This window comes from Aythya fuligula, chromosome 2, assembly GCF_009819795.1.
Source record: "Aythya fuligula isolate bAytFul2 chromosome 2, bAytFul2.pri, whole genome shotgun sequence".
Lineage (NCBI taxonomy): Eukaryota > Metazoa > Chordata > Aves > Anseriformes > Anatidae > Aythya > Aythya fuligula.
The window spans coordinates 132,082,691-132,109,599 of NC_045560.1; positions in this window are offsets into that span (position 1 = coordinate 132,082,691).

Sequence of the window (26,909 nt, forward strand, 5' to 3'; positions counted from 1 at the left end):
TTCCATTTCCAGAATTTCAGTTCCAACGCTTTAAAGTTCTCATTAATAATTCTGTTTGTTGTTGCTGTTTTTGTTTTAATATCCAAACTACTTATAGGAAATGCAATTATTTTATTCAATTCTTCCTCAGCCAACATTTGGAATGATTGATCCCACCCATTCTATAAACAACCCGTTACACAAATAAAAAAACCCCTCCCACTCCATATATATTTATATATATTTATTTTCTAGGCTAAACAAGCATAAGTTTTCAAATTTTATTCACAATTTATGCATTTGTAACTTTCTTACCAATTTATTTTCCACAAACACTTTCTTAGTATGGTAGATAAAAGCCAATATGACTTTCAAGTAAGGAACTAGGCCACACCAATGTCCAACCGACTACAAGAATTTCCCCCCAGATACAACATGCAACATTTATTAATTAACTAAGAGTTAAAATTAGACTTTGTTAGTGGTTTGTCCTGGAAAGGGATAACATTGTTGTCTCAAGTTCAGTTTGAGGAGCACAATGGATTAGTCTGATATGTTTTGTTCTTGACATCCATACCACTTGCTTCTTAGCATTATACGATCCCCTTTTCAAAAACATCTGGTGAATTTGGGGGCTTACTGGGTAGCAGTCAGGCAAGGCCCATACGAGGGATGGTAAGTATCATGTAAAGAAAGAGAAAGAGCATTGTTTAAAAATTCACAATTAGGCCATTAAAATCAGTAGGTAACTCAAAATTTTTATCACCTTTACCTTTGTCTGTAAAAGGAGATTAAGCTTTGGGGAGGAATAATTCTCTGCATACAATTTTGTATACTTCATGTGCTCTGTCTGGAGGAACTGGATGGAGCACCTCTCCTATGAAGGCAAGCTAAGAGGGCTGGGGTTATTTAGAAGAGTAGGCTCTGGGGAGACCTTATAGCAACCTCCCAGTACCTCAAGGGGGCCTACAGAAAAGCTGGGGTGGGACTCTTTCTCAGGGAGTGTAGTGATAAGACAAAGGTGAATGGCTTTAAAGTAAAAGAGGAGATATTTAGATAGTAAGGAAGAAATTCTTCATCACAAGGGTCATGAGGTACTGGAACAGGTTGCCAAGAGAAGCTGTGGATGTCTCATTCCTGGAAGGGTTCAAGACCAGGTTGGATGGGGCTGTGAGCAGCTTGGTCTAGGGGGAGATGTCGTTGCCCTTGGCGGGGGAGTTGAAACTAGATGATCTTTAAGATCCTTTCCAACTCAAATCATTCCATGATTCTATGATTCTATGATCTTGCTATGCTTCAGCCAGGTCAGTTTATACTCTCCCAGATTGTTTCTTTGATTGTTTGATTCAGGGATTAGAATAAACCAAAAACAGTATTGGCTGGCAAGTTTTTGTCTAAGAGTATGGCTGTATCTATTCTATGCTAATGTTAAAGAACAGTCAAATGTACACTTAATTATTATAAGTGCCTTTATTATAACTGATATACCTGTGTTATACCAAGAAGTCAAGACGCAAGCCTCTCCAGAATTCTCTTTAGATCCAGAGAGTTTTGCTGTGTTTTAATCAATTAATATTCCTGAGGACACACTGATCAACGAGTTAGCTAAACCCACATCAAAGTACCACTGAACCTCTAAAGTTTGTGTACATATGGAAAGTGCAAATACACAAAAAGACACACATACACACACTGAAAGTACAAATAAAACTTGTTTAAGGCAAAACATTCAAGGTGTGGCTTTTGGAGAACTTGCTATGTGTGTCTCGCAATATTTTTCACCAAGGACAATTTTTGTTCAACAAATGGCTGGGAAAAGAAACCATGAAACCTTGATAGCACCTGGACCAATATAGCAACAGAGAATATTCTTCTTGATTTTGATGACAGTAGGAGAGAAAAAAGACATTGAAACTCCAAGTAAATTTGACAGATTTTTCTTTTCTTTTCTTTTCTTTTCTTTTCTTTTCTTTTCTTTTCTTTTCTTTTCTTTTCTTTTCTTTTCTTTTCTTTTCTTTTCTTTTCTTTTCTTTTCTTTTCTTTTCTCTTCTCTTCTCTTCTCTTCTCTTCTTTTCTCTTCTCTCCTTTTCTCTTCTTTTCTCTTCTTTTCTTTTCTTTTCTTTTCTTTTCTTTTCTTTTCTTTTCTTTTCTTTTCTTTTCTTTTCTTTTCTTTTCTCTTCTCTTCTCTTCTCTTCTCTTCTTTTCTCTTCTTTTCTCTTCTTTTCTCTTCTTTTCTTTTCTTTTCTTTTCTTTTCTTTTCTTTTCTTTTCTTTTCTTTTCTTTTCTTTTCTTTTCTTTTCTTTTCTTTTCTTTTCTTTTCTTTTCTTTTTTCTTTTCTTTCCACTTTTTTTTTTTTTTTAGCTCAAAAACCTAGCAAATCTTGAGGGAAAGTGCAAATAAAAATGATGAGTCTCTATTCTAAAACAGTCAAAAATACAAAAGGAGTTGAAAGTTATGTATTTAATATTGGAAGATGAAAACTTTACCTTGACAAAAAGCGGTATTCTCAGATATTAATTATCCTTGAGAAAAGGATACGGAAAAGAGGTACATCTCTCTGATGTTTTTATTCTTATTAGAGAAGCCTATTATTTATCAGAAAAAGTTACACACCCACCCACACATAAACATACACACAGTCTGTCTCTAGGATCCCTACAATAGATGTTTGAAGACCTCTTAAATATAATGCAGAGCATTATATGACAAAAGGTCACACACCAAAGACCTTTCACAGATTCTTCCCTGTTCTTATGTAATCAGAGGACTCCAGCAGATCTCTCTTGAAGACAAATTCATCTGAGCTGTTCTGGATGAGATATAAAGCTGGACTATAAATGTGGAATACTGAATCCTTCATGATCTGACCTCTGTGGTGAACTCCCTTCTCTAAAAGGGGGTCTTGGCCAACCATATTTGCAGATACATGAAATGAAGGGAGACCTCTGAAGTAGTAAAATACCAACTATATCAGAGCTTCTTCAGTCAAAACTCCTACTTCAAATGCAGCCATGAAGTCTCAAGTTTCCTCTTGGGACAGGGAATAAGGAGAAGTGCCTTTGTGGCCAAGAAGACCAATGGCATCCTGGGGTGTATTAGAAGTGGTGTGGTTACTAGGTATTGAGAGGCTCTCCTACACTCCACCCCGGTGAAACTGCATCTGGAATATTACACCCAGTTCCGGGCTCCTCAGTTCAAGAAGGACAGTGAACTGCTTGGGAGAGTCCAGCGCAGAGCCACAAGGATGATTAAGGACGTGGAGCATCTCCCTTATGAGGAAAGGCTGAAGGAGATGGGTCTCTTTAGCTTGGAGAAGAGGAGACATAGGGGTGACCCCATTCATGTTTATAAATATATAAAGGGTGAGTGTCAGGACGATGGAGCCAGGCTCTTCTCAGTGACATCTAATGATAGGACAAGGAGCAATGGGTGCAAGCTGCAACATAGGAGGTTCTGTCTAAATATGAGACGAAACTTTTTCACAGTGAGGGTGACAGTGACCCTCACTGTGCCCATTCAAACTGTGCCCATTCCCTCTTGTCCTCTCTCTGGGCACAAATGAAAAGAGACTGGCTCCGTCCTCTTGACAGTCTTCCTTCAAATATTTTTATGTGTTAATGAGGTGATCGTCCCCTTGTATTCTTCTCTGGTGAGGCCGCACCTCAAGTACTATGTTTAGTTTTAGGCCACTCAGCATAAGAAGGACATTGAGGCCCTGGAGCATGTCCAGAGAAGGGCTATGAAGCTGGTGAAGGGCCTGGAACCCAGGTTCTATGAGAAGCAGTTGAGGGAACTGGGGTTGTTTAGTCTGGAGAAGAGGAGGCTCAGGTAGAAACCTTACTGCTCTCTAGAGCTACCTGAAAAGAAGCCATGGGAAGCTGGGTGTGGGCCTCTTTTCACAGGTAACTGGGGGGAATGGCTTCAAGTTGTGCCAGGGGAGGTTTAGCTTAGAAATTAGGAGATATTTCTTCTCAGAAAGAGCAGTCAGGCACTGGAATAGGTTGCCCAGGGAAGTTGTGGCATCACCATCTCTGGGGGAGTTTAACGGGAGGTGGGATGTGGTGCTTAGGGACATGGTTAAGTGGGTGATATTGGGGGTAGGGGGATGGTTGGACCAGATGATCCTGGAGGTCTTTTCCAACCTTAATGATTCTACGATTCTCTGAGGTCTCCCCTCAGTCTTCTCTTTTCCAGGCTAAATAGGCCCAGTTCTCTAGGCCTGTCAGGTGTTCCAGTCCTCTAATCATCTTTGTAGCATTCCTCTAGACTCATTCCAGTAGCTCAGATAGCTCATCTTCCATGCCAATATTTTTGAAGAGAAGGTGAGGAAAAACTTTGATTCAGAAATTGACAGATCTCTTTGATATTGTACATATATTATAAGCAAACATGGATTTTTAAATGGGTTTTTATTCCAAACCCACATCCTTTCAGGTTTCACATTCCCTTAACTTTCTTTTTCAGGCAACTGCTTTGTAACTGGTTTTGCAACACATTGCAAGTCATAATGTCCCAGAAGAACTTGTAAGAGAGAAGTTCCTTGGTCAAAAACTTACCAAATGTAGGTCAATATTTTTTTCTTAAGTATCTGAGCGTCTGAGTGACTATACACAGTTTCAAACCATGGGAGCTTTGATTGTATCCAGTAACAGCTTTATCTGCTAGTACAGTAATTAAAAAAAAAAAAAAAAAAAAAAAAAAAAAAAAAAAAAAAAGTACTAAGCTTTATTCTAGTAAAATTAAAGGATGACTTAAAGGATGATTACTATTCAAATATTATGTCTGTGGTGTATTTTATCCTTACACAGTTTGCCATCACCAGAGGTATTATAAATATCAGAGGTATTTTCAAGTGTCACTGGTGTCCTAGGTGTTCTGTGTGCTGTATATACCTCCAGTGAATTCTCACTTCAGGAGTGACAGATGTCAACTTCCTGGCTAGTAGGCTGGCAGACGGATATCCGACATGCACAAAAGAGACTGGCTGCACACTGAGACAGCAGGGAGGCCTCCAACACTTGATCTCAAACAATTAGAGGAAAACAGTAGCTGAAAGCATAAAGCCAGGCTCTTTGAATTAAAGGATAGTATTTCTATTTAAAGATGCAATCCAACTTTAGATTGGTTAGATGTTATTTGTGTTTCAAAGTATGGTCAGTCTGGCATTTATTCTACATTATTTGAAAATAGACTACATTCAGAATTTAATTAAAGCACGTGAGGCTCCACATTGGGGTAACAGTCAGACTTTACTAATCTGATTATGGGATCAATGGCATAACTTGCATTGGTGTCTGAAATCCAAGCAAAATTTACAGTACATTAGTGAATCAGAAAAGAGTCTGAGCCAGAGAAAAACCCATACTGACTTTACAAATTAGGTTGTCTAAGTAGTGGGTTTGTTTGAACAATTCCCTATTTCTTCTTTCTGTCTACAAAGGCAATTTACCTAATGTAAGTTTTGATGCAGGACTGTACTGAAAGAACTGACCATTTTCAGATTTTACAGCCTAATATTTTTTTTTTTTTGCCTGTAGGCACCCCACAGTAATCATTACTAGAGAGTATCCATAATTTCTCTTCATTCCAAAGTGCAAAGGGAAGTCAGGTCTGGGAGATTTCTTACCAAAACTCCCAGGATGACATTTACCATAACATGCTTCAGAGTATCTGTGATCTTCTACAGGAAAATTACTGATATTTCATGGGGCTCTCATGACCAGTCTCAGTCAGACCATATCACAGTCAAAATCAACAGGTCTGCAGGAAAATCTTCTTATACTTAAAATTACCTTGAGATAATGCAATGGAAACTGGTTTGTTTACTCTTGTAATTTGTACATTCTAGCAATAAAACCAATAAAAAATACTTACATCACAATATATAAGATACCAAAGTCTGCTACTTAGAATGGAAAATTAGAGATAATACAATTCATCATCATTGTGCTGTCAGTAGAGTTTCTGAACTCTGCTAAAATTCCTTGAAAAAGGGAACTCAGAGACTGGCAAAATCATAAGTATTCTCAAAAGAGAAGTTCTAAAAACAAGTAACTTAATGGTTTGAAAATTAGGTATCCTTTACCCTATGCTTTTTTTTTTTTTTTTTTTTTTGAAGCAGGTTGAAAAAGCTAAATATAATGTGGCCACTGAAAAGAGAAGAATGACCTAGTAGGCTATAATACTACATACATATAAACAGTTGTCTTATTCTGTCAAAATATTTTCAATAAATGCAATAGCATCTTCTTTACAATTTCTATGGATTTTTGTTAATCTGTAGTGAGATTTTAAAATCTAAGACACTATGTAATTAATACAACAATAACAATAGTACTTGGTTGCAATGTGGTATTTTTTCCAGAACAGATTTCCTGGCATTTAATTGAAGGAACCATCAAAGTAAGTGGGCTCAGTAGAACTAATCTTATTGTAAAATCTTATTCTAATGTAGATTACTGTTAAATTAAATCATGACCAGTGATCCTTATAAGATAGATAATAAATTCTATTGGTTCTTCCAATTGAGATTTAATTCTTCAAATGCATTAGGCGATCAGTACAGAAATAGCTTTACTAATCAAAAAGCAGTGTTTAAAGGGCAGTTCAAAATCCTAATAACAGATTGCCCCAAATTGTACTACCATTCTTCCTCTGTGGAAAACATTTTAACTGCTCTTTATATCCCATATGTGTAAAAAAGCATCTGTCCCATTGTCTATGATATTAGTTTCCTCTTAGCAGCAAAGACCAAACATTATGACTACCAATCCTGTTTTATCACTTTGTGCTTGAACACTATCTCTAATTCTAGCAGCTTACTTAGGGCTACATCTAATAATTTATCCCATAATGCCTCAAAAAAAATTATTTTCTCCTTTCTTAGCAGTACTTTCTTAGATGAACAAGATGAAAAAAAATAGAAGAGGAGGCCCCATAGCTAGAATATCAGCCTTAGCCTAAGGAAATCTATTTTCAATACCCTGCTTTGCAGCAACCCTTTTTTGATAAACTTGGTTATTACTGTCTGACAGCAGCACTTCCCTACCTCACAGGAGTATTATAAAGATAACTCCATAGAAAGTATTGAACCAAAAAAGTACCATGTGATGTAAATATTATAGATAACTAAAGTAATATGTTATTAATATTTATTAATAACAAACATATATCAGTATGTCTGTTTTGAATAAACGCCCAAATAATTTATATAACTGTTTGCATGTTTTAAGCTGGTGGTGTTTGTAGACTTAAGGCAGTTCAAGATATTGCTGATCCTTTTTTAAGTCTGACTGACCCTTGAATACCACAACCATAGATAATCTCACTACATATTATATTTTAATTCAACAGAAAATCAGATAAGGGACAAATAACAATAGTAATAATGAAGAAGTCTGGGAAATAAATTGTGGCTAGGGTAGTTTAAGCCAAAGAATGACTTATTTATACATCTGTTCCTAATCCATCTTCAGTTCAGATATTCCTTCAGAAAGAAATAATGTCAGCTTTTGGCCATCTGTGCTTCCTTCAGATGAATTACTCAGATTATCAATTACACCTTTGGGCTCAAATACAATTGCTGATGAACAGGGAGGGGATCCAAACAGTGCACTCAGGACCCTGAGATAGACCGTAGCACTTCCCTCTATCATATTTTGCACTAAGATGTAAGTTTATCAAATTTTGTAGTAGCTGTAACGCCTGATACACTAATAGATTTCAAAGGATATTTCGTTTTATCTTCAGCGAGTATATGGGATTACAGAGGTGACACAAGAGTCGTCCACAGACTAGCTAGATCTTTACTGCAAAGTATCCAGAAAATCAGGTATTGCTCTATCTACTGAGGTGCTTCAGATTGTATTGACTATAGAAAATGTATCTAATTTGTATTTGTGTAAGAAAGCCATATGTCTTTTTTGTGGTTGAAAATGCACTTTCAGCTAGCATCATGTATTTTCTGATTACCCATATAAGTTTTTGTCATAGCTACAAAGACATACTTCAAAATAAGAAAACCTTATCTACCATTTTCATGAGTATCTGATTATTCAGTCTAATTATTCAGCCATTTAATGGCAAGACAAAAATTCATGTGCTTATCTTAAAATGAATGCAATTCTGCTTCCTACACAGAGTGTCTAGAAACTATTAAGGCAAAGTGAAATGTCAGCAGTGTTTACCTTGGGAATTGGTTTCTCAAATGCATGGAAAAAAGTATGGGCAAAAGGCACATTTGCAAGAGTCACATCTTCTAAGCCTATACCTGAAGGTCTAAAACTTATTAATAAACTCATTCTCCTACCACATGTTGGTTCAGTGACCACTTGTATGGCTAACTGGTGTCTTTTATTAGTGATGTATTACAAAATTACTATTTTTTTGCCATCCGTTATAACAATCCACCCCAAAACTTTTGTGACCTGTTAAAATTGGAGATTATTCTCACAACACTCTCCTCTAACAATCCTTGTATTTTCTATATTTATGGAAATGGACTTTGCTAACAAAGTCAGCAAAGACGAAATAATTTCAGATGTTTAATAAGAAATATTGCTATCAATGAAAATCTGAATATTAAAATGTTTTAATCCATTTGAGAATATTCAGTGCTGAGAATGCTGACACAGTCAAGCACAGAAGTACTTTTTAAACATGAATAGTCCTTCTCCTTATACAGCTATTTTGAAACAAAGCCATCAACTACAAAATGCAGTGGTGGATTTTCTCTAGACCAGGATGACTGTGTTGGTTACATGCTGAAAGTCTCTGTCTCTTTCATTAAGGCTGAAGGCAAAAAATTGTTCTGTAGCTAAGTGTGTAGACTGCAGACAACACTTGCTTTCCTGGCTATTTCTTTCTCTCTGTTTCTTGCAGGCCATTGTACCAGTGTTCAGCTGGCTGAAGGCCCTATGTGTTCCCCTGTTCACTGTAGACAATCTCAGGTAAGTTTAACCAGGTGATTATGGTAAACATGAACCTATTTTTTTTTCCTTGAATAACCTACAAGATGTTGTTATAGAAGCCCATCGAGTGATAGGAAAACAGGAACACTGTGAACTGCAAACAAACAAACAAAAAAACACCACCACCAACAACAAAAAAAACAACAACAACAAATGGAAAAGGTATGACCTTACTCCAGAGACCACATATCCCAAAAAGGAGAACAGCTACCTCAGTTGCTGAATGTGCTGTTTCAAAACTTTGGATGTTACGTAGTATAGGACAAAATTATTCTTATCAGACTTGCCTTCTGCCATTCTTTTTCCTTATAAGTAAAGGAGAAACCGATTGCCCAAGCAGCCACTGTTGACGTTTTACTTGGTCTTAATAGTTTCTAGTGTCTATTTTGTCTCTTCTACTTGTGTTCAGTTAGATATACTGCAATATTAAATACATCTGTATTTATGGATGAACACTTTAGGAATATCTATACTAGAACACTTTAGGAGTATCTATACTAGCAAAATTCTTACAAATGTTATGGCAATCACTAGGACTGGCTACCATTACTCTTAGAGTGAACATAAGGTTTTATTATAGAATCGTTGAATCATAGAATGGCTTGGGTTGGAAGAGACCTCAAAGGTCACCTAGCTCCAACCCCCCTGCCATAGGCAGAGCTGGCTCCAAGTAGATCAGATTGCTCAGGGCCTTGTTTAACCTGGTCTTGAACACCTCCCTCACCACCCTCTGAGTGAAGAATTCTAAATCTCCCTTCTTTTAGTTTAAAATCATTCCCCCTCGTCCTGTCAATATCTGATTGAGCAAAGAGTCACTCTTCATCTTTTTTATAAGTACTGAAAGGTCACAATGAGATCACCCTGGAACCTTCTCTTCTGTAGGTTGAACAGCCCCAGCTCCCTCAGCCTTTCTTCGTGGAAGAATGTATGTGAGGTTTTCAAACAGGTAAATGCTTCCCAATATGGCCTGTGAACAAGTTAACAAGTAGGTAAATTAGAATATAGATTTTCAGCATGTTTGCACTTTCATATGAATGCTTTTACAACAGTTAAACCACACGAGATCGCACAGCACCTGTTGTCTCAGGGAGTGTCCTTGGAGACCTGTCATGCTAGTAAATGTCATCCCAGAGGGAGCAGCAGTCATGGGCCTGCAGAGCTGTTTGCTTGAGTCCACTTGAATTCAGTGTTATGAAATATCAAGAAGCTGATCTGAGGGACATCAGCCCTTACTCTATCCAAAGTGAAACACCCTAGCAGAGACAACAGCATGTGCTGTAATTTCTGGATTTTCTCCTCCTTTTCTTCTCCTAAGTCGAATGAAATGTGGTTTTCTACTTGTAACATGGATGTCAGAGTTGTCTTCAGATTTCAACCTCCATTCAGAAGTATCAGTAGAAAGAAAATTACATTTAGGATTGCATCACTATCTTCACTCTCATGGGAATATCTTTGCATATATATCTCTTTCCTGCAGGTTAAAATACACAATGCTGTCAATAAAGATACCGTGGAGAACAATTCAGGTGCCCAAAGATAGCACTTTACCATTTAAGATCCTTAGTTTCTTACCTGCTCTCCAGCTGTTGTTCCAGAAGCCCTGTTCCTGAAGACCTTATGTGACACATCTACCAGGCCCACTTTGATATCTCAAATGCACCTCAGACGGTACAGGAATAATTAATATTCAGTTATTGTTACAAAATTCATTTATTAATCATCCCAAAATATGAGACAGCACTGATCAGTCTGCAGGAAAACAGCCATTCAGAAGTTATCTAAGGGAAAAGGGTGTTATGAACAGATGTTCCTCCTGTGAAAACTACGTCAAGCCCTCATTTATAGTCTTAAAGTCATGACGCTTCTCCATTTTTCTGCATTTGCCACAAATAAACTTTGCCATCTACTGCTTACTTCTAGAGACAGCTAACTGTAGTGCAGAGGTTTTGTGTAGATGTATTTCATTCCAAAATAAGTGAAAAATATTGCATGTGTTACACCAGAAATCGTAATTTAGCTTGATAAAGCTGGATATGTTGCCTATGGTTTACATTATTTTTCCTTTTTTTGAGGGGTGGGGTTGGGGTGGGATGGGGAGTGGAGATAACTTTCAAAGACAGCTAATAATCTATCATTTCCAAGTAATCAATTGAAACTTTCCACAAATAACAGAGAGGTAAGACAATTAACGTAAGTACTGCAGTAAAAGTGCAGAGATAAGACAATATAGTAAAGAAATCAATTTCCCCAAACAAACAAAAAACCCACAAAACATTCAGAGTAGATTTTAATTATGTCCCATTTTCATAACCACATTGAATTGATGTGCTTCTAATATAGATTCTTAGTTTACTACTAAACCCCCAGATTCTTGTTTTAACAGCAACTTGTAGTATTAAAATGTGTCAATTATTTATTTTACTGTCTAAAATAGGTGCTTACATGTGACCTCTGGATTCTTGGCTTTGCAATCATTTACATTAGTTTGCAGTGCTTAATATTTTCATTTTAAAATGATTGCATAGAAAAAGACAGTTCTTAAGTAAGAACCATTAGCATCCACAATGGTGCCTTTTTAACTACAACGCTTACTGTTGTACCATCCACTCCTGCATGGGTATCTACCACTGCAGCAGCTTGCTCATCACTGAGCCCCATGAACTACACAGTGTCTTGTGACTGTGCATTCGCTTGTGGTGTGGAGAACCTCCTGAGCACTCAGCCAAAGGGATAATGTTTATCAGCTCAGCACTAGCTCCTACAAACATCAGTCCAGGAGGGGCTCTGGAAAACTCAGGACTTCATTATTCTATTTGTGCCTTTTCCAGTTTAGATCAATAAGCCAGCACTGAATTTCTTTGTTTCCCATACTGCTTGGTGCACTCTCACCAGCTCAATCTCTCCCCACCAGCTCTGGGGTTTTGATTTCTGCAGCTATTGACACACAGCTGACAGCAGCACTTGTACTCAGCTTTTCTGCTCCCCAGTGTTTCAGCTCCTCATCTCAGCACATTTCTAATTCAGCCTCTCAGCTCTCAGGAGACAAGTTTGACCTCACCGTCTACATTTGGCTTTTTGTAGACTTTAGTCTTTTCTCCATATTGTTCATATACTCCCAGATTACTTTTCATGGGAGAGTACTCCTTGGCATCTGCCAGCTCTATTCTTCTTACAACATGTTCTTGCATGGTTTAGAATCCCATTCCAACAAAGACTGACATTATTTACTGTTGCCAGCACTGCAACAGCAGAAACATGGAACAATTCATGACAAGAATCACCAAGAACCTCCCAGCTAATGGTGACTACTTCCTAACCTGCAGTTTACTTGCTTTCTTGTCAAGTCTGAGCTTTCAAACATGGGAGAACAAGGAAAATTTTCAGACAAGAATCCACAACAATTCCATGAAGAGTAAACTGGAAATTCTTCTGTTTGTATTTTCTCTATATTTTGTCTCTTTACAAGGCAAATTAGTTGTGATAAAGTTTTCCTATATGAGTATGTAATAAGTCATTCACACCCACAAGGTTGCATAAGCCATTCAACATGCATAGCATTCTGAATAATAAGGAAAGAAAATCAGACTGCAAATCACTGCTCTCCAGATTACAAGCAGCTTGGTCATCATTACACCTTCATGATTTTGTTTATATGGAACCTGTCCATGTAGGAGAAGGCTCACCAGGTACAAAAGAGGCCAAGAACCTCTGCTCTAAACAAATCTATGTCTAGTCAGCACATCACTGCTTCCCTCAGAGCAAATCAGACACACTTTCAAAAAACTAAAGACTTCTTTTTCACAATCCCTGCACTTCTTTCTCTGCCTTTCTCTGTTCTTTTAAGATCACCATTGGACTTAAAGTATGTCTATGCATAAAATATTTTTTTTTTCCTCAGCTGAGCTAAATTAGCACTTTCAAGACCAGCATCTAGCTGTTAGCGTTGGAAGCCAGTCTTTGCTCTTGAATAAATGGCCTAGTAGACCTGATGAGAAACTAGAGTGGACTGTGGGAATTTCAATCCGATACCAAGGACTGGGTTAGGGAGAAGATCACAGGACTTATCTACTTTTTCTTCTGGGGCTTTGCTTTGAACTTTTTCATGTCGGTGGCAAAAGAAAGTTGCTTACATCTGATGGCTCTGTCATGACTCACAAAAGGGGATGTGGCCTGCTTATTCCATTTATCATGGGTTGATAATCAAATTGCAAAGCCCAGCAGAGCCATCATTATCAGTAATGATTAAAGTTTCCTCATCCATACCTAAGATAGGTAACTGAACTGCCTGCATGTTATCCTGCTGCGTCAAGGTTAGACCACGCAGCTGTCTGTGCTCCACAACCAGAACTCACCAGGACTGCTAATAAATGCATTTTTCAGGCCCTATCTGCCCACACAATTTCTCTTTAATCCCTTTGCCCAAGATTGACAGACTTAATAGCTGTTTTTAAAAATGGAGGGAATGTGTAGAAAGACCTATTTTCTAGCATATGTAATATATAAAAAATATCAGTGTCAGTTAGCATGCAACCTTTTCTTTCAAAAGTACAGCTTTGCAAGCTAAAACCAAGCTGGGATGAAAGGCAAATCTACACAAAGGCATTACTGCTCTGCCTGACATTCTCTCCACTCTCAGGGTAGTGAGAGAAGCTCCACACCACATGCAGCCCCAAGGAAGACAAAAAAAGAAGGAGGGAAGGAGGGAAGGAGGGAAGGAGGGAAGGAGGGAAGGAGGGAAGGAGGGAAGGAGGGAAGGAAGGAAGGAAGGAAGGAAGGAAGGAAGGAAGGAAGGAAGGAAGGAAGGAAGGAAGGAAGGAAGGAAGGAAGGAAGGAAGGAAGGAAGGAAGGAAGGAAGGAAGGAAGGAAGGAAGGAAGGAAATCATTGCAAACTGAGTTGCTAACGAGCATTAACTCATGCTGAAGAAAGTTGAGAAAGTTGGTTAGGATAATTTCTGTGCTTTGAAGCACAAGAACAACAATCTGCAAGACTTGTAACTGTTGTGCTGTTCAGTGGGTGTGGTGGGTGGGGTGCCCAGTACAGTGGGCAATGTACAGAGGCCTCTAAAAACACAGGTTCCATAGTTGCTATGTGCATGACTGCTTGGGTTTCAGATGTGGCCATTCTGCATACTGTGTTATGAAAAATCCACCTGGACATGGTCCTGGGCAACCTGCTTGAGGTGTTACTGCTTAAGCAGGAAGGTTTTACTAGATGACCTCCAGAAATCCATTCTGAACTCAACTGTTCTGTTATTCTATTATTCTATTCTGTTATTCTATTCTGTATTATATTCTTATATTATTTTATATTATTTTATATTATTATTATATATATGTATATTATATACAGAATATTCTATTCTGTATATTCTATTATTATTCTATAATGATTATATAATAATTCTATTATTCTGTTATTTTATTATCTATTCTGTTCAAGGATTAATGTAAGTTGCTCTCCATTGTTTAAATTTATATCTGATCCTGTACTCAGAAAAACATATGGTCACTTTGGGCCAGAAGGACTGCTGCTCTGTAGGCTCTTTACCAAAAGCATCTTCGTTGTCTTTTCACTTGGAAGCTTCCATTTGGAGTGTTTGATCTCTGGTGTTTTCAAGTAAAGGCTTAAATATTCACCATGAAGAATTTATCTTAGTTTAAGATTAAGAATTTTGATGTAGAGGCATGCATTATCAGAAGCCATTTCATGAATACAAAATGTATGCATAATTTGATAATCAGGTTTAAATCAAGCTTTAGTCAGTAGGAGATGAACAAAGCTCCATCAACAAATGTAGCACAGAAGAGGTTGCTATTCTCTGTGGTTATTATTTTTTTTTTCCTAAATATTTTCGGTTCTGAGGTAAAGCTTTACGTAAAAAAAAAAAAAAAAAAAAAAACTTCTGAAGGATCTTAATTCTATCCTGCTAAGCACAGAAAGTGCTGATGAGTCACTGAAATGTTTTTCCAAATCGAGTGCGTCTGATGTGGGATTTGGGTTGTGACTGGGTAGGTACAAGTGCACTCAAAGTATATCCTTGAGTTTCTGGCTACAGTCTAGTTGGAAGAATCTTAAAGCAACTTTCTTTGGGGCTGTCTGGGGTTCTGTCAGGCAGATACAAGCACACAGATTGGCAAACATTAAAAAACCCCAACAACACTAAAAGCTAAACCACTTCAAACACTCCTTGTTTGGGGATTTGGCACATTGGTATTTCTAGCGAAGAATCATTAAAATATCCAGCCATACAACTTCCAGTTCAGTTTCAAAACATGTCCATGAGGCAGGAGGAGAGTGTTGAGGGGTTTAGCCCTTTTTGTCTGCACCTTTGCTGCTACCCCTGGGAAAGTAATTCTTCACAGTGCTGCTTTCTGTCTTCGTCCTCCACAGAAAGGGGTCACCCCAGCAAGATATGGTGCCACTGCTACCTTGCATTTGTTTTGTGCTATTGAACAACTAGCCTATTGTTTTAATACCATAAACAAAGAGCTGTGGAAATGAGTTTGTGAATAGAGGCAGTGTTTAGATGAACAGCTATAGCATAGTTGATGCTGCAGCTCACTGCAATGCTCCTGGTGCCCCTGAAGGGGGGTAGGCATCTGCCCCAAGGAGACCCACTTTGGGACAGTCAGTAGGATAAGTGCAAGCATATGTCCTCAGCCTTTCCTTCTGCGTAGATGCAGCACCTTCCCCAGAGCTGCCAGCAGGCGCCTCTATTCCCTCTGGACTCTGCCTTCTGCTAAGAACAGGCAGCTATAAAGGCTGGGAGGGAAGGGGGCACAGTCAACCTCCTCTGGCACTCAAGCATAGGCTATCATCTTGCACAATCATACTGAAGTATCACAACAAAGAATCCGTTGAACAACTCCACCACTTGGACATCCAGGTGGGAATGGCCAGGGTGGGCAGGTGGGGGACTTCCATGAATTTTAACCTTTCAAGAGTGGCACACTGAACTGAGACTTGTTGAAGTCCAAGATCTGCTTTAGTCCTCTAACACTTTTATTTCATAAACTGGAACTGAATGAAGACTTCTAAGTGTTTCGAAATGTGTAAAACTTTTCCCTGCTTGGCTTGTACTTCTGTGTTGAGCTCCAGGTACAAGGCAGGGCAAGTCAAACTACTCAAAATCCTGGTACAAATCCAGGAAATATTGAATGTTTCAGTGAAAAAAAAAGAGTGAAAGGTCAGATTTCATGTTATCCAGACTGAATTGAACTTGCTAAATTTCAAACCATTTGTGTCTGTGGTGTCATTATGTGTATTATAACCTGCCTTTTTAAAATGAACATGAAGCACTGTCAGTCACTCTTTGGCAAAGTCTGCTGGGAGGATGAATTTGAGAAAAGCTGCTGCCACAAGCATTTTTAGGGATTTAGGAATGTAATTGCCTGTTCTGGCAGCCAATCCAAAGTCTTCATTTCTTGCCTTTTTTTTTTTTTTTTTTTTTTTTTTTTTTTTTTTTTTTTTTTTTGTCAAAGTTATAATTACCTTTAAACCTGTGATGAAGATCTGCAAAGCTGAGGAAAGCAAGTTGTTTGCAGCTAGGACCACAGTTTTACTGTGCATCCTGTTCCAAATCTTCTCAGGGACCTTGCCTACACAGTGACCTACTGTAATTTTCCCAGAGAAAAATAAATGACAAAGGCCTAGCATCTCTTAGTCACCAAAGTGGTTATTTTTTTCCCTCCTGTTTGTTACTTAATAGAGTCCTTCTAACATTAAATGCAGATAAAGTTTGATTTTTGATCCCAAGATGTTACAAACTGTCCTTCATTTTCTTTCCTAATAACTAGAATTTGCAGTATATCCATGTGGCCCAAAACTCCACATATGCATTGTATTTTGAAGCTGTGGATTTCTTTGCCACTTATTTCCCACAAGCTGAGTCACTCTCTAGGGGCTGAAACTTGCTGAGAACTCAAGTGGATATGTTTTATGTCAATATGTTTACACATCAAATAAAACTGAAATGTTACCTTACTTCGGAAAACATATTCCAACTCAATTTACTGGGGAAATGTCATGGGTAAACATTAGAGCACAAGCTCTACACAGACATATTATTTTTCCTTCACTGACATTGTTAAGATTGAACATTCTTTTTGAAACAGTGTTTCTGGACATGCTTGGTAGCTTGATCATTTATTTCCACTATTCATGTATGCATTTTTCTTGCCCTGGGAGGCACAATAGGATGGTCTTCTTTGCAGTAACATCAGGAAAAATTATCTCTTTGCAAAGCCTACCATCTGACTATTTAAAAAATACATTTTAAATGTATCAGAGCCATGTAATGACATTAACAATACAAAGTGTAATTGAAGAGATTAAAAAGAATTTTATTTTTTTTCTGCCTTCCTTCTGGTGTTTATTTGTAGTTGGGTTACTTTGCCACCTCTATCAGAGACCTTTGTCCAGGAAGTTCTAAGGAAGCCATTCTGCCACCCTAGTCACCATCACTACTGTCCCTGAAGATATCCTTAAATAATTTGCTAGAATTATCCATGGAGTCCCAGTGAGAAAAACAGGAATAAAAATATCAAATCTCTCCTAAATTCTCTTTGTGTTAACCCTGCTACTTCTAAATACCGTGAGTGAATATTCGTGTTTTATATTGTACCTTAGCAGTGTTGTAAGAGAAGAGGCTGAGAAGAACACTGTCTTGGGACTAACTTGCTTCTGTCAGTTTATGTCACAACATTACATTTATTTTAATGAGGGGGTGTTACATTTCATGTCTGCCTATGATAACTAGATTAAAACAAATGGAAAAAGACATGAAAGCCAGCAAATTCTAAAGCATTAGACATTTTTGTAGCTAATGAGACCACTCTATTAAATTAGAAAAGATAATCTATTCAATTAGAAGAGAAAAAAACAGTGGCTTTTTTTTTTTTTTTTTTTTTTTTTTTTTAATCTTTATTAAATCAGTTATAAAGCCAGGACATGCTTGTTAAAGGCAGATAGAAGTGTCTGCTCCTCTTTACAACTTCTCTGAAGAATTTTCTCTGAAGTTTCTCGCGCTGGTTGCAGGCAGAGGAAACACAAAAAGGACAATAACACATTCTAGTATGGCCACTTCCACAGTGTTAATAGTCCTTATGTAAATGGCAGGAAGAATGCACTATATGTTAAGGAAAAAGTTACCTTTAGTGGCTGTACAATACAGTCCTGGAATTTACCTTCTTGTCTAAGCAGTGTCTACAGCTCTGCTGTTTGAGCTGAAGGCCTTGTGATGCCATGCAGTATGTGTTATATTGTATTGCACCCCTATGGTGTTCTCAATTCTTGACTTAAAATTTCTTCAGTAAAGACTGAAGGGAAAGACAGCTGCCTGCTACTGGCCTTATCCCAAACCTAATGGGTTGTGTAGTCACCTTCATTTCCATCTCACAGAAGTGGAAAAAGACATCTGTTTCCTTGGGAGTGTGTTTATCCCCAGATAAGAACTGTCAAAGCAAAGCCTTTTGTTGTTGTTGAGGGCTAGGGCTGTTGTTGCATGAGGGCTAGGACACTGCTCCAGGATGCCTTTTGAATTGAATTTAGAGGGTAAAAGAATTAACTCCTGATTTGCTGTGTGACAAACAAACGCTAAATAAAAATAAAAATTAAAATTAAATACTATCGAAACTGTTGTTCTTGTGGCTTGATGTTACAAACTAAAGCTTGTTCTAGCATTGAAATAGATACTGCCTTGAATTCAGATAAAGAATGCAGGAAAAATAATTTCCACTCAATCCTCTATCAGCTTTTGCTTCATTCTATAATTTCTAATTTATTTTCCCATTGGAAATATTATTTTTCTTCAGTGGCAGGGCAATTTGCTCTTTGCATAGACAAATAAAGTTGATTGTACATGTATTCGCTTCTGAGATTTTTTTATTTCTAACTGAGCTATTCAACACTTTTTGAACAAGCTTATTAACATACCCTATTACACTTCATTTATTTTTATATTTTCTTTATAAATCTGCCACCTATATATTGTTTATGGAAAAAACTATGAGGGATTTTAGTAAAAACAAGACAAGACAAACCTTTTATTCTTTAATTTAATCTCTCTGATAATTTTGCATTAAAGTGTTAATAATGTCTTTCTGTTCTTCATCACTAAATCAAATGCTATATAATTCTCTTTCCACCTAATCACATTGTTTATTCTTTTAGAAAGAATATTTACATTATATAATGCCTTTTAATCTGTCAAATCATTCTTCTGTTTTGCTGCTAATTTCTATAAACTGTCAGCTCTATATATTTCTAGAAGAATATGAACCATCTTGTTGTACATCCTTCTTTCATAATCATCTGAGGAGAACTATGCATCCCTATGTTCTGAGTTGTTTTTTTTAATCCTTGAAAATCAAGAAAGAGTCCAGCAGCCTGGAGTCCTGTATGAAGTATTGTGAAAAATTATTAATGGCAGACCTCTAAAATTGCTTTTTATCTCAGATTTGAAACAGGTTCTGTGAACATGATAGGGAAGCAAGGGAGCCTGGGAGGCCTTGTGTCACGTTACAGACTTTGATGTTTGGCAACCCTGGTATGTGGGCTTGCAGCAAAACTTCTGTGAGGACAGCACAAGCATGGAAGCTTTCATGTTACATATGCACAAACATATGCACAATACATATGCATACCCTTCCCCTGATTTTGACATTTGGGGCATAGAGAGCTTTAAAAGTACTGCTTCCCTGTGCGGAGTGCAATGGAAATCACCTCTACCTGACCACACTTTCACATTTCTAATCTTTTCTCTCTTATACTGGAACCCAGCTCCTCTGGGTTCCATTAGGGCAAGTTTGGCACCCCCTGTGGAAAATGGGCATTATGCTTAGTGAACCTGTTGCATTTTTGGGGGAATAATTATTTTTTGACCCTGAAAAAGGATGGATTTTAATGATCAGATCACTTGAATTGGCAAAGAAATCTTGAGTATAAGCTTTTCCTTCAAAAAGAGATTTGCATAATTTACATATTTTACACATTTCACATAATTTACTTCTTCCACACAATTTACATAATTTACATATTAAATGTTTGCTAGAGCAAGGCCTGGAATCAAAGACCTCTCGGGTGAGGCCACTGCATACCAAAATTCAAACTCATTTGCATAGCAGGTCCTGTCAGAGTTCTTCTTGGGCTTCATCACAACTTCAGAAATTCTTCTACTTTTCCTATTTCATAAAAAATAAGACAGCAAAGGTATTGGCCTAACTTATAGCCATGGAATAGCTGCATAAGGCAGAGAAGACATCCTGGTCTTAGGCACTCATACAGCAATAAAACTGAGCAGTGTGAGGAGACCATTGTTTATACATAAGTGAGGATAGTGAGCTCTACCAAGAGCCTTGATTTCTTTAGCATTGGAAGTGTGGAAGAAAAGAGTGACCATTTATTTGAGAGGATGAAATGATGATCAGTGAGTATCTGATGGTCAGTGAATGATCACTCAGTGAGTGAGTTTGTTTGAGAGTATGAAATGACATTCAAGTCCAATGCTGACTGTACTCTTTACCTTCATGTTACTCTGCAGTATAACAGAGGAATGACAGCTCATCTGCTCATGCTCACCTTCCTTCAATGTATTTTGGTGATTTTGGCTGCACACACTCTGTTCTGTTAAGTGCACCACAGCTTGAGGTCTGACCTCCACAGCACTGTGTACTGCATGATATGGGACAAGCAGAAGGTGATACTGTCAGGGAAAGAACATTTTACTATTTTTTCAGCATAGCTAGTGCACTCTCTCAAGGAAACTTTCAGCTGCCCAGTTCATGCTGCATTACCCTTAAGAAGGATTCAGCTACAACCTGAATGCAGTTTTAAAACTGTTCAGACCCCTTTAGGTTTCGTTGATAGAGCAAGTCTTTGTTGGAAGCATTTTCTATGCATTTTATGAGCATCAAATTCTACATTTGAATTTCCAGTAACTCTATTAAATTTTGTGCAAAGCATGCATATTCTGTCAAGATATACATTTTGTTAAAACAAACAAAACAAACAAAAACTAATAATTGTGTCATGTTACATTATTGCTCTGTGTCCTCTGTGGCTCTCACAAGCACATCAATTTTTCTACTTTATAGCTGAAGGAGATAAAAATAGATCTGGTCTCTCATCAAACTTCCTAAGCATGAATCAGTGCAGGGCCTCCTCTAAAGTCTAGTCAGGATGACATATAAGATCCACGGTGTTTGTCACCTAAGTCTGCAGAGAGACAGAAATAACAGCTTTGGTAGAAAGCCGAGATAGCTACTCACTAAGCAAAACCTGCCAATTTTATCATTTAATTCTTTTCTCGCATCTTTTATTCAATCCCCTTCTTTCACAGCATATTCGATTCCCAAACCTATTAACTGCTTAGATAGTATATAATCACTTTTTACATTTGTACAATGGATTCTTCTGTAAAAGAAAATTTTCAGTATTTTCTAATGGGTGAGCTCATGAACTAGCTGGACAACAGCTGTCCAAGACATTAGAAAGTACAAACAAGGTCTCTGGAAAGCTTGACTACTTTGTCATCTACACTACACCTATGACTTGGGACACCACACAACTTATGGAAAATTTTCTTGAGGCAACATCCAAGTCACTCAGATTTCAAATACAAAACATTCTGCTTGTATGGGTGTTTCCCTCCTAGCAGACCAGCATTAGGAGATGTATCTGCCATTTATTCGAAGGCTTGGCTTAAGTGTGCTCTGTAAGTTGCAACTAAACCAGTGCATGAGCAGTAACTTTTCTTCAGGTATGGAAACCATGCTGGCAATCCTCTAAAATACATTTATAAGATTGGCTTTCTGGAATAGAGACATATGGAGTGGCAGAGACCAAGTTGTAGCAAGGCATTTGGCATTTGCACACCTCTGAGCAGCATCTGCCAGCAGCCATGCCCTACCCACCCTGGCACTCACAGAACTGGCCAGCGAGGACTCAAGCTGACTGGGGAGGGAGCCCATTCTTCTCCAAATGCCTGTAAAGAAATACTTGGCATTGCACTGAATGTTTGGGGTTTTCTTTTGTTGTTTCTTTTTTAATCTGTTAACCACTTTTTTAATCCAGTTAACCACTGGAAATCCACTGGCATGCTCAGGCATGCATTAAGCATAATGGACAGTTCAGGCACTGAAAAATTCAAAGCAGAAATGAGTCATTTACTAGGAACATTTTTAAGATGGCAGAAGTATATATGTACACTATCTGGAATATAGTCAGTAGGTTGATCACTCAGATTGTGCACATTTTAATGGGAGTTGACCTTTAATATTTCCTTGTTTTTTATTTTGAATCTTTTAATATGTAGTTTGTGAGGTAAGATATCTTTTGCTGTGTCTTAAAGTTGCTTCTCCATGTCACTGTTTCTTTTGCCATTTACCTCCTCAATACATCTTGAAAACTTTAGATTACTGCTTTCTGTTCTCCAAATCTTTTTAGCTCTGCTTGTTGGCAGAGCTTTTTAAGAGGCCCACTTAGAGCCCTCTTAGTGTGTTATTACCAGCTGCTATTAGAGGTGATATGTATTTTACAATCATTCCTCCTTTTCTTTCTTTGTCTCTTTTGATTTTGCCACTATTCTTTTTTTTCCATGCATTTTCTCGGGAGCTGGTGTTTGCTTTGGCTAGTTTCTGACAGTTACAGGTATAAGCACAGGTAAGCATACTTATTCTAGTATCTTTGATATTGCCAACATAAATTGTCATGATACATTACTTTCTGATTCTCAGCAATTAAAATTAATTTTTCCTTTCTGTATGAAATTACTGCTTTATTATCTGCTCCTTCTATATACCTCCTAGAGATCTTTAGGGAATGCTACTAACTGACCTCTTACAATCACAGATATCAGGAGAGGCTTGCTTGGTGGATGGTTCTCACAGTTTGTTACTCCTGGACCTCTCGCAATGATCCCTTTCCCCAGGTTGGGTAAGGCTCCACTTGTTTATCACTGCCATTTGCAGGGGAGAGGGGCTTGTCATGGTACACTGGCACAAATTTCAGATTAGCTAAGGAAGCAAAACTGTTAATTTTGCTGTCTTAATTATTCTGTATGCACAGTTAAGCCATCCATATAGAAGGGATAAGAAGATGCAAGAAAGGAATAGGGCAGAAAGTTGGAAAAGAGAGCATTTTTTAAGCTACTCTAAAAATTGTCCTTGCTTGAGAATGAGAAACAATTCTTCCACTTGATTCTAGGAGCCACTGTTGTGCTTTTTTGTTGTATCTCTGCTTACTATTATCCTCCCTAGTCTTGTCACTGAAGTCATCCATTATCAAACTGATGCCGTATTTTGTAGTACTTCAGTAAAAGTTTGTAGGCAGTTGTAGAACTGTTTGACAATGATCTGCTAAATGTTTGGCAGCCCATACATGATTGTTCTTTGGAAGGCAAAATTAAACTACTTCAAATGAGTGGGAGCTGTCTCACCTCTCTAAATATATTACAATGTTATAGTTTCATATTCAAAGTTTTATTATCAGTTTCTGCTTACCATTGTTGCTTACGTCAAATATTTCATACCAGATTACATGAAAAATAAGTAATTACCTTTCCTGTTACTCCAGTAACCTTTCTATTTCTCCTCCCTCAAAATCACTTCTTTCAGCACAATTCACAGCCTTCACTGTTTTTTTTTAATTATTATTTTTGTTTGTTTGCTTTCTTTTTTTCATCACAGGGAAAGCTGTGATTTCCAAGGAAGCTGTAAAGTTAGCCTACATAAAATAAGTCATTCAATACAGAATAAGTTTCATAGTATCTATAAGAATATGAATCTGCACCAGTCTGCTAGAGTTTCCCACTGCTTAATATCCTCTTTTAGAATTTACCTTGTTTAGGCTTTTAGAGTTCCAGTCCTGATCTTGAAGAACAAACATAGTCTTAGTCAAATTGTTGAGGTCTCTTTCTTATGGTTATTTATTCATAAAGATATTTACAAATTTAGTGTCATTGAAGAGCATTTTGTATTTGGTTTTGTATTTATTTTTCAAAAGAGCTACAAAAATGTATGGAACCATGTAATAACAAACAAACAAACGGATAGACAAAACCTCTGGCACTGGAGAATATACTCTGAGGAATAAGAAATTTTTAAAAATTAACATCTTTTCTTAAACATTTTTTTCCCAATTACATGTAGTTCCCCAGGTAAAACAAAATTGTGTTTCACATATGCATATACACACTTAGGCTGAAGTATTTAATCCTACTCCAGTAGAAGCCTACAAGATTAGTGAATTTGCATCTGGATATTGTCACGAAAGCAGAGCCCAAGAGCAGGTAGTTGCTGAAATTGGTATTCTACAGAGTAAGTCCTCCCTGTTGATATTCCTGTTGGCATTATGCAGCAATTGAGGTTCCCTCAGCTCATATCCCCTAAGCCCTCAACAATGCTGCTGCAAGATATTACAGAATTGTACATGCCACGTATTTTAAATCCAATGTGCTTTACTATTTGCTGACAAAGCAGCTATTTCACCCCTTGTATCTATGACTGATTCTCTAGTCATAAAAAGTTGGTTAAGTACCAAGTGGTGCCTTTTTTTCAAAGCAACAGAAATTTCGTCAGTCTGAAAATGTTTCTTCACCAGAAACCATGCAGAGACATGTTCTTCAGGTATATAGATACATGAAGGTGAGGTGAGGTCAGACAGAAAAAAATTATAAACCAGCATACTATGTCAATGCAAAGACGACATCTTGACTTGGAGATGCAAGTTTGTTCTTCTGTCTGTGCTTGCCACTATACACTCAGTTCCCCCCATGTCTATATCTGTTCTCAAACCCAGGCTCATTATAATTGAGATCTGATCATTGCCTCTTCCTTGTCAGTCACAATGGCTCCTAGTCTCACCCTTATCCTAGAACTAGCATTTGTCCATTGAATTCAACTGCTGTCTGCTACCAGGCCATATCAACCCTGCCATCTGCTTTATACTAATCTAATCTAATCCTCAAAACAAAACAAAACAAAAATCCTCAAAAGATAGTTCTGGATATAACTGAAAATTTGTGTTACAAAGGAATTAAATCCCTGGCAAATGGTAGATAGATGATAATGGAACTTGAGCAAGGTCATGGTGGGGAGGTGGGGGCTTTACCTCCGGAGAACTTCTGAAGGAGTGAAAATTAACTTTAGACAACCTGCTTCTGTAGAAAATTGAGCATTTCTCTTTAGACACCTGTGAACAGCAAACAAGAATACAATATATTGTCAGAACTTTTTGCAGTGGTTGTGTGTGATCAGTGATCGGGAAATGTAGTTTCAACACTACATTTTGAGGAGTTCCTGAGTTCCTTTACAAAAGCAGAAAGATGTTCCTTCCAGTCCATTGAAACTACACCAGTCAAAAGCTATAAAGACAATTCTGCAACAAGGTCAGAACTCAACCCCATCCACAGCAATATGACAGCTACTGTGACAAATGTGGTTTTATGACATCAACTCGTCTTTCAGCTTCCATGACACTATCCTTTCTTCTACTCCCCAGAAGCTTCTATTGTCTCAACTTGATCCTTGAAGGGGTTCCAGTCTCAGTCATCTTTTTGTCTCTACCTTACTTCTGTTAATCTCATTTAAAAAAATTAATTCAAGTTCATGTCTATACTGCTTACCTGGTGATTGACTTCTTTGCTCTAGATTTGTCTCCTGGTTTGTCAAGAAAAAATGCTACACAATCATTCTAACATTTAAAGCTTTTACAAGGAACTCAGGAGGCAGCAAGAAAAAGGTGCAATTTCACTGCACTCAGTTCCTGGTTGTAAAAGTTTTCATGTATTCTCCTTGCATGACCAGGAACTGTGCATTTGGTTCATCATGTCATCCCACAGAGTCCATGAATTCAGCCTTGGCACAGTTCCAGAATTGCTCTGGTAACTTTAAGAGCTTAAGGAAGTTGAGGAGGGCAGGGAGACAGCAGACAAGGGTGTTGATTAGATAAAATCAGTGCACCCTACCTGAACTCCAGTCCTGCTTTAAATATATCACAATGCAGCAGCCATTCCTTTCTAAATGATAGCTCATGTTCAAGCTGTATAGATTTGGATGAGATATAACCTTTTTTTCTTGTCATTTTACTGGAGAATAATGCGGCTGAATATATATTTAAGTCTAAATTGTAAAATCTGTTCTTTATTTTCCAGCCTGCTACATTGTAGTTTACCTGATGATACCCAGAATTACAGGGGCTAGCTGCCTTCCTGAGACAAATGCAAGCTACAGACTTTCTCTGTCTTGGTGACCTGCATTGAAAATGTTTTATTTAAGATTTTCTTTCTATTATGCTTCTCTCTATTAATATTTAAGTAATAAGCTCTATTAATATTAATATGGCTGTTTAATTTTTTTTTTCTCTATTATTAGTATGCTCTGCCCTTCACTAAAAATGTAATTTGTTCAATGATTTCCACAGAAGCTGAGCTTTTAGTAAGGTAGCAAGTTCATTGTAAATGGCTATTTGTCCAACATAGATATATATATATTAAATAATGCAGAAGCAAAACTGGCTGAGGGAGAAGAGCTCTTTTAATACAGCTTTGCATTGTTTATATTCAAGAGTATGAGTATAATTTCTCTTTTTTTCAGCAAGATGCTTGAAGTTATTGATCACACATTTCTTAGCATATCCAAACCTAACAACTTGACTGCCTGCCTTGTCACTGTAGCACCAACTCCTTCCTGCTGTACCTCTGTGTTGAACCTTGACCTATAGAGATTAGCTTAGCCTACAGAAAGGGGCAAAGGGTAGTTTAGTCTCCCAGCCCTTTTGATCTAATCTTTTCTTCACAGACTTTCAGGAGCATTACCAGAAATTTTAGAGTCTGCTAGTGCTTGGGTGGTTTTCTGAGCATTTTATATTTGTTCTTTCCTCCAACAAAACTATATTAAAATAATCCTTTTTGGAATGTGAAACAGTATTATTGAATTGTATGGTACAAAAAGATAATAAACTAT